The sequence below is a fragment of the Centruroides sculpturatus genome, unplaced genomic scaffold (genome assembly GCF_000671375.1).
Source record: "Centruroides sculpturatus isolate CEXI.00-Female unplaced genomic scaffold, Cexi_2.0 scaffold2014, whole genome shotgun sequence".
Lineage (NCBI taxonomy): Eukaryota > Metazoa > Arthropoda > Arachnida > Scorpiones > Buthidae > Centruroides > Centruroides sculpturatus.
The window spans coordinates 76,222-86,378 of NW_019386350.1; positions in this window are offsets into that span (position 1 = coordinate 76,222).

A 10,157-nucleotide genomic window follows, 5' to 3' on the forward strand; every position below is an offset into this window, starting at 1 on the left:
TAGTATACAGTCGACCCCCCCTATAATATGGGTTCCTATAGTTCGGATTCCTATATCACAGCAAAAAAATTGCAACAGTATTCATACAAACATGCTAAAAAAACTCCTATAATTTGGTAAAACGTCATCGCCGACTCATGTCGTGACAGGATTGAACAAATCGTTGAGTTTAAATGAGCAGCGGACCTACCAAAAACCATTTATTATTTAACGTCCATAAAAATTATATTTATATTAATGATTTCTCTAAAGTTCAGTGGAATTTTTTGCAAAAAAAATAATTTATCAGGAAGCAGGCGTGCGCCATTCGATGACAATCTCCACTATGAAAACAAGCTTAAGCAACAGCGTAGTCAAACGGTGCACACTCAGTAAGTAATCCTACAATTTTTTGTTTATAGCATAGTTTATATGGATTATTCCCAAAAAATTATACATATTTTGGAAATGTTGAGTCAAATTAGTCTAGAATCGATTAATTTTATGGAAGAAACCTTTCAAACAGCTGTAGTCCGTAAACTGCATAAGTGCCAGGCTGTGATTGGATGGACTCCTAGAAGCTGGATTCATAAAAACAGGTACATATCTACCGTGTTATAGGGGGGTCGACTGTAGATGGATATAAACATTCATGATGTGGCAAAGATGAGAAGAGAATCTTTTTTGCTAGCTTTGCTAGAGCACAACTTGTGATTGTGATGATTTCTTGCTATTATTACTACTGTTGTTGTTATTACTATTATTAATTGATGATTTTTGTCTTCTTGACTTATTGATTATTAATACAATTGCTTTTTTGGAGAATTTATTTACTAGCATAGTTATTTTTATGTAATTAATTCTTGTACCTGTAACTTATTATTTATAAAATACTCATGGACTTTTTTCATTGTTTACTTTATTTAATGCATTGTACCAGTACATATTTTTTTTTCTAATTATTATCTCACCTGGGAGGCCAAATCTGCAGCTCTCAAAGACCTGGAATAAAGTTTAGTCTTCTGCCTCAAGCCAAACTTTACATATCCAATTGCTGTGACACTTTATATGCACTATTTGGAATTTGCAATATTGTTCATTGACTGTTCAACAATAACTGCCATAATATCTTCAATGACTTGTGAAATGATAAGTCTGAGCCCTCAATCAGATTGAACTCCCAGATGTTCTCCTGAAATCAAATAATCTCTCCTGAGAGTTTGTGAAGTCAATAATTTTCAATGAAAATTTTTAAACATGAAATTATCAAAAGGCAGTTGCAACACTACCAATGTTTTTATAAAACAGTTTCTCAAGAAATCTGCATATCAGCAAGGTGATGGCCATCGCAGATGATAAGAATGTCATTCAATAGTTGTGGCCATTTCTGTACCCAGAACTCGACTGCAACCCATGTGTTTATGCAAAGAAAGCTGCTTTTCATTGCTTTCAGTGCCAAAGTGCAATAATGGTGAGCTTTGGTACCAATTTTTTCTACAGAAATGTCACCATATCAAGATTTGTTTGCATTTGGATTGTTAAATCTCTCCATAGGCATCAGTGAACAGTAAATATTAGTAATTTAATTGCAATCATTTCATATGTTTAAAATATCCATACCAAGCAATATGCATTTTGTAATTTACAGTCACACTTTTTATATCTGACTTAAAATTTAAGTTAGAATTGGAAATATAACTCTCATTAACCAGCTTCCTTATCAATAAACTATAATAAACCTGTATTAATCAGTATTAATACAGGTTTCAAAGAAATATTTTTAATTTAAGAAAGCATGACTGAGAAAAGCACTTATAAATTTAAATCCATAAGTCATTCTCTCAGTTTTTATACAATGATTTTAATACTACTGTAGGCTGAGTAAAGTTATGATTAGAATTCCTGAAAAGACAATCACATTGTATTTTATTGACTTTCATACTATTACCATATTATGTTTCAAGTTTAACTTTTAAAATGACCAAAGGTATACCTCTTTCTCAGATAATCAATAAAGTCATTGATAAAATAATTTTTTTACAAAAATAAACTTGGTTTTATGGAAAATATAAACATTAGAAAAACATTGTAGAAATGAACACGTTGAAATAAACTTAAAATTTGTTAGTTAATACCTGTTTTGGAGTTTCGTCGTCATTTATTCTCCTACCGTCAAAAAGAAAACGAAGCGATGTGACTGGAACGCCCTGCAAAATAGTTTCAATTAACAAAGTAATTTCTAAAAATTAATGGCCAAATATAAAATACTTACTACTCTTTCACTATATGATTTTTTCAGTTTTCCCATTTGTGTGGTCATTTTAACTCTGAAGTGAATTTCATTACTATCCTACAAAATGTAAAAAACGTATATAAATCAGAGATGTTTGAGTCCCATTCTAGGTCAATCTTTTCTTCTAGAATACTAGTACTCTATATTAAATTTATTCATTTCTAATGATTAAATTTTACATGATATTGTGGATTAACCACCTATCTCTAGTCCAAATAACTTTAATCACATAATTAATTTAGAGTAGTATTTCAGTATACAAACTACTCTGAACTTGAACAATTTGGTATTTGAACAAATGTTCAGGGGAAAAAAATTGCTCAGTACTCAAATGAACAATCACAACCTGCTAGAACAAATTTTGGGTTAATAGCAAATATTTTTATATTAATATTAACTTTAATTTTGTCATCTATAAAAAAATTTTCTATGATAAGCATGAATAACTAATTTAAAAATAAAACCTAGCACTGTCTACTTTCATCAGATAAAATTATACTTGATCCAGTTTGTTTTTTCATTTAATGCATGCAAAACCCAATCATCATGTTTTGCAACTATTCAGAGTCAATGAAGTGTTTCAACAATACATGTCTGTGACACATTAAGATTTGTTGTAATTCATCAATTTTTAACAATTTCTTCCCACAATTTTTCTTCAACGATAGCTTTTGGGCACCCTTCACGTATTGTGCAGTAATACCTCGACTTACGTGAACCCGGAGTTACGCGATTTTCAAATCTCGTTGATTCCTCTTTTGTTTGAGCACCACACAACTCTTGATTGCTCACTCCCCTCACACTATTGTTCAGCTTACATGTTTGGACGTGTTGTGCGGAATCAACACATACCTACAATTTATTTTGTGTTATTTATTTCTGTGTTTGTTATATCTACAGAAACTTCAGAAACTCTATGTGGTGATTTCTTGTAACTGTGAACGAATCAAAAGACGAGATAAGATTAACGAGAACATTTATTAGCTTACATACATCCAATTTGGATTTTACACAAATTGCGAAATTATACCCCGACTTACGCGGTTATCACTCGGTTCCACCTATCGCATAAGTCTGGGGGTATTACTGTATTCTTTAATTTAAAATTTCCCTAACAGAATATTTAAAACTACATTTGACAAGTTCAAAGTTTTAAGTTCATCTTTCCCATACATTTTAAGAAAATTTTTTATGGTTTGTACAACATTATATCCTTTCCAAAACTCTAGCTTAATATACCAGATATACATTTTATCTGCAGCCAATTCAACTTGATTTTACTCAAACAAAACACAAAGTTCACTTCTCTTATTAGCAATCTTCAAACTTCTCTTATTAGCAATAATGTGTTAAATTCTACAACTGTTATAATTAAATCACACAAAGTTGTTTTTTTAACAGCTGTTAAAACATACCCAAAAGCTTTCTGTTCAACCCAATAAAATTAATAGGCATAATTTGCCACTCTGTATTTCATATGGATATTTTTTGGTTTTATTTTTATGATTTATGCATGCTAGGCTTGTAAACTTCTTGTTAAATCTATATATATAAAAATGAATGTATGTGCGTGTGTGTGTGTGTCTGTCCTTCATGCATTACCACACCGTTTATCCGATTGCCGTGAAACTTTGGGAAGTTGTTTAATATACTCCAGCGAAGGTTTGTGGCATAGTATGATTGCAATGAAACTTTGGAAAGTTTTTTTAATTTTTTAATACACTTCCGCAAAGTACATTTATCCTACGATAGATGGCGCGCGTTTACACGAGCATTCGCGCACAGTGTGTTCTATCGATTTCAAATTGTTAAGACCATTTCTCCCCTTCAAAAAATATCTGTATATATGCATTTGTGAACTGTTATTTATGATATTTATAATAATTTTTGTTTAATCACTTTATTTCAACTTTTTTTTTGCTAATTATGTATTAGCTCGAGCTTCGTTAAAACCTTAACTGTACTCCGAACAACAACCGAAGTTGTAGGAAGAAATTCGCATATTTTACCGATCTAGGTATCCCCCTTTTCCAAATTTTAATATAGACTCAAAATAATTTAAAAAGACAAATTACAATAAAACGGTTTATTATCCAACTATCAGAAATTTCACAACATGCCAAGNCTTGATCCAGTTTGTTTTTTCATTTAATGCATGCAAAACCCAATCATCATGTTTTGCAACTATTCAGAGTCAATGAAGTGTTTCAACAATACATGTCTGTGACACATTAAGATTTGTTGTAATTCATCAATTTTTAACAATTTCTTCCCACAATTTTTCTTCAATGATAGCTTTTGGGCACCCTTTACGTATTGTGCAGTAATACCTCGACTTACGTGAACCCGGAGTTACGCGATTTTCAAATCTTGTCAATTCCTCTTTTGTTTGAGCGCCACACAACTTGATTGCTCACTCCCCTCACACTATTGTTCAGCTTACATGTTTGGACGTGTTGCGCGGAATCGACACATAGCTACAATTTATTTCGTGTCATTTATTTCTGTGTTTGTTATATCTACAGAAACTAGAGAAACTCTATGTGGTGATTTCTTGTAACTGTGAACGAATCAAAAAATGAGATAAGATTAACGAGAACATTTATTAGCTTACATATATCCAATTTGGATTTTACACAAATTGCGAAATTATACCCCGACTTACGCGGTTATCGCTCAGTTCCTATCGCATAAGTGTGGGGTATTACTGTATTCTTTAATTTAAAATTTCCCTAACAGAATATTTAAAACTACATTTGACAAGTTCAAAGTTTTAAGTTCATCTTTCCCATACATTTTAAGAAAATTTTTTATGGTTTGTACAACATTATATCCTTTCCAAAACTCTAGCTTAATATACCAGATATACATTTTATCTGCAGCCAATTCAACTTGATTTTACTCAAACAAAACACAAAGTTCACTTCTCTTATTAGCAATCTTCAAACTTCTCTTATTAGCAATAATGTGTTAAATTCTAGAACTGTTACAATTAAATCACATAAAGTTATGTTTTTTTAACAGCTGTTAAAACATACACAAAAGCTTTCTGTTCAACCCAATAAAATTAATAGGCATATTTTGCCACTCTGTATTTCATATGGATATTTTTTGGTTTTATTTTTTCCATCTGCAGGGTGTTTGTGAACGTCCAAACCACTGGCATTTGAAGCAACACAGTGCGTTTGGAACATATAGACAAACTGAACAGTGCAGATATCCTGCTGTAATAAAAGATGGGAATTTATTAAATGATAGAATTAGATGTTTAGTTAGTATCAACTTGCCATCTTGACGAATTGAGATGAGTCAGACAGCAGTGACACCTTGATCTGAAAGGCCGATCTGAATATCTAGTTCATCTTCAGACTAAACACAACAATTAACACCTAAATGCTAATTCCAGCACTGAACGAACAAAAAATTTTAATGCTAGTTTTTTGTCTTATATATTCATGGCGACGCCGGCCAAACTATACAGAAAAGCTGTTCTATCTCTAACAAGGATAAGAGAGAAGCTGATGTTCTTAATTAATTGTCACAGCAACAGAGCATTCCCTATGTCCATCTTTCATATAAAACTTCCATACGGATGTGAAGCACTTTTGCCTAAAGTGCGATTTTTGTGTCTCAGAAAAGCTATTCGACGCACCAGACGCCTGATGTACCATAAATTGAAACAACTCATCAATCTTGAGGAGAACTTATATAGACAAGATTTTACCATACTGCAACATGTGAACTCTAGAGTAATCGATCTAGAAGCAAGTGTCAAGCGTAACTTGCAACGTAAATATGAAAAAAAGCTCAATTGGATATTAAAAATACAAAAGCTGTGTCCTAAACCTCAGTTCAATAACATTATAACATGTTGGGACAACATATCTCCTCCAGAATACTTCCACAAGGCATTCAAGTTTGGTCCTATGTTTGTGCCTCAGTCCGTTTTCCTTCATTCCCAGAATGGAGAAATTACTATCCAGAGCAAATATTGAGTTTCCAGACACCCGCAAGGACTATCTTCGGTGGAAGGCACTGATGGCAATTGAAAGTTACAAGCTGGAACCCGATGTACATAAATTCTGGAGTTATGTCAAATGCAGTAAGAAGTGGCTCCGATCTAATAACATCACAATGGTCAAATCGGATAAGAGCAAGGCAATCGTCATCATGCTAAGGGCAACCTATGTCAGCGCATTACATCAATATATAGTTGACACTCAATGTCAACCCACTGACACCTCCTACACAACGAGGCTACAAAGATTCACACGCACTGGCCTTGCCATAATCTTAGGCCTTCAACATTCAGTAGTTAGCTCCCCTGACACCCCCCGCCTTTTCGCTTTTGCCAAAACACATAAACCCGGGCATAAATTAAGACCTGTGATCGATAAAGCCAGATCTCCCACCTTCCTATTAGAGAAACGTATCCATCACTTGTTACAAAATCATTTTGACGCATACAGCTTTACTGTGTCCAATTCCAACGCACTACTCGCCAAACTCCATAATTTAAAGTTAAATGGGAACAAATATCTTACTGTATTCGATTTCATATCGATGTTCCCTTCCATTCATTTTGAACCGTGTTTTTGTGCGTTAACAGATTTCTTTCTCACTACTACACCTGACAGCCAGAGATTCCATTCCCAAATATTAGAGCTTGCACATCTAATATGCTATTCTTCCTTTTTTTACTTTGATGATCAAACTTACATCCAAAAAAGGGGCGTACCAATGGGTAGCCCAGTCTCTGGGAATCTGTGCGAACTCATCGTGCAAAAATTAGAAGAAAAGGTCTTACTAAGCTTACAATCCAATATCCTTAGCTACATGTGGTACATGTATGATATTTTGATTATATGGAAAACCAAACCTGATATAGAGAAAGTGTTAGAAGCCTTTAACAATAACGCCTACAGCTTAACACTAAAGTTAGACCAGGAAAGTCACACAGAGGTTAACTACTTAGATGTCCAGATTAATATGGCGAATAAAAATATAACCGCGATCATTTACCGCAAACCAACATACTGACCTCTCTTTATACCTGCTAACTCAGCAGACTCTTGGCCTTTTAAGGTATCAGCTTTTCGGGCCCTAGTCTCAAGGGCTTATTCCCACTGCTCTGAAACTTCCAATATCTACAGAGAACTGAAACACGTCAAACGTATAGCATCAGCACACTGGTACCACCAGTCTTTAATAGACAGGCTAACTGCCAACCAGCAATCTACAATAACTACCACCAACATGTGAGTTAATGATACACAGCACAACCGGGTGGTTTTATCTTACGAACCGTCCCTTCAACAAATTTTTAGTAAAATCACTAAGGAGTTGAACGTGCGCTTAACATATAAGAGAAAACAGAATATTTTCTGACTTTTATCTAATGCTAAGGACAAGTCCGATGATAAGAAAGCGCCAGGGATGTAACGCATACCTTTGAATGATGAACATTTCAATCGTCGGATAACATACATTGGATCTACATACAGATCCCTTGAGGCTAGAGTACAGGACCACAAATATGATGTGTCAAAGCAGAAGTATAGTACTGCTCTAGCCCAGTATGCTACCGAACCCGAGGTTTCCCCATGTTGGGATGAGGCTACTCTCTTGCATAGGGCCTTCGACCAACACGACTTACGCTCGTTGGAGGCTATTGAGATTTATATAGAAACCATGAAGGAAAACTGCATTAACTCCGATTATATTCCAATTCCACAATCGTGAAAGTATTATTTACATTGCCACAAAGCACAACAATAATTGTATGTGTAATTATTTTTCATCTTTCTGCTTTGTAAAAGAAAACAATTCATTTACATCGCGCTAATTTTTTACAACGCTATAATAATAATTTATGTATAGCTTTATTTTAAAATAATTAGTTTTATGTTGTAAACGTAACAATTTTTATATCGTACAGTACATCATTTAAATATTTAAAAATTTGGAACACAGCTGTATTCGATGGTTAGAAGTTTTCATATGACAGAACTGTTTTTTTGTGTGTTTCATCTAAGGAGGGCCTCTAAAAGACGGCCGAAAATGTTCGAGCATTAAAATTTTTTGTTCATTCAGTGCTGGAATTAGCATTTGGGTGTTATTTGTTGTGTTTAGTATATAGTTTCCAGTTTACTTGTGCTAGTTTTTTTGTCTCATCTTCAGACGTCAGTTCAATCTCAGATATCACACCACATGATGAGTTTAAACTTCCATATGGTGTGACTATAACTGCAATATCTCCCAGAGTCTTTGTTACTGATTGTTGAGGGGGAGGCTGTTTCTACAAGTAGGTCCCGACCTCAATTTTTGTATCTTTTTACGCTGTCCGATCGTAGATTTGAATAGCTTCTGTATGAGGAAAGGGAAACATTTAGACACGGATGTTTCTACAGTAGCATGAAAAATGAGGTAAGCCAGTTGATTGGAGGAACTGACATCCATTGGTGGCAAAGCATTTGTATGTGGTCTTTTGGGTTTTAGTGAATCCATATTGAGGAATAATTATTCAGCTCCTAGTGACCCCACCCACCATGGGATCCAATGAGGGAATGCCGTCACATGGGAGATTTCCAAACACTGTCACACCAGGCTTTCCCAGGAGCTATACCCTCACAATGAAGTCGAGAAAAGCACATCTTGTCTGACATGACAAAACTGCCAAGCAAGGACATGTCCGCATGGTCTGAATTGATCAGTTGACTCCAGGCCGTGGTCAAGAATGACTTAAATGATCAGCCGATTGACTCAAATGTAGCCTGATTTATCTGAAGCAGGGGAAAAAGCAGTGTGTTGGGGACATTATGTTGTCCTTCAACTACCAGGCTTCCCCTTTCTGGCATACAGGCCACCATGAACGGCAAACACGTGGGTGGCATTCAGATCCCAGAGATGGTAAAGAAGTGTTACTAAACCATCTCTGGGAGGTCCCCTCACCATGGACAGGAACCCACATCGAGGGGCCATATTCTCAGACTCTCTGAATGCAAAAATGTCAATAAAACAGGAAAAAATTTCCATGATGTATGCATGTGTGTGTGAGCTTCTATTTCGTTTACTATCTATGGATGAGTTAGTGATGATGAAATGAAATTTGGAATGGTAGCTTGTGTACAAGGGGCATTGATGCTATTAAATCTTGGTTTTGAAAGGTCGAGGGTAGAGAGATAGAGGGGTGTCAAGTGTTGTATCTCATGTGGGGTCAGATGTAATGAAGATTTTATTTCTTGTTAGCAGTACATTTTAATAAAACTTGTCTCTACCTTGAAAATCATGCTTTTTGAAATTTTATAATAATTAAAAATATAGAAAATTTTTGTAACAAAATCTTATAACAGATGGCCTCCCACACAATTTTATTTATTTATTATCATTATTAATATAAAAGTTATTTTTTAAATAAAATCTCATGACTAAGTTATACAACTTGTTGCTACGTTTTTTTTTAATTCTAACTTTGTGCCAGTTTAGATGCAATTAGGTTAACATAATCTTAAATACTGTCTGCTAGACCATAATGTAGAAAGTTCAATGTCACATGACCATCTAGACAGCCAGAGCAAGAAAAATAATGAGTTGGCTGTGTAAATGATTGAGTAGAAATAACACCAATTTTCAAAAATGGTGACATTTAAAATTATATTGAATACTAATGATATATGCATCAATACAGTGGTACCTCAGGATATGAAATTAATCCGTTCCGACACTGAGATCGTATCATGAAAATGTCGTAAGGTGAATCATTTTTTTCCATACGATTACATGTAAAACCAAATAATTTGTTCCAACACGAAAAACACACTCAAATTAAAGCTAAGTAATATATTAAAAAAAATAATAACTATAGTAAGGAAACACTGAAAAATGC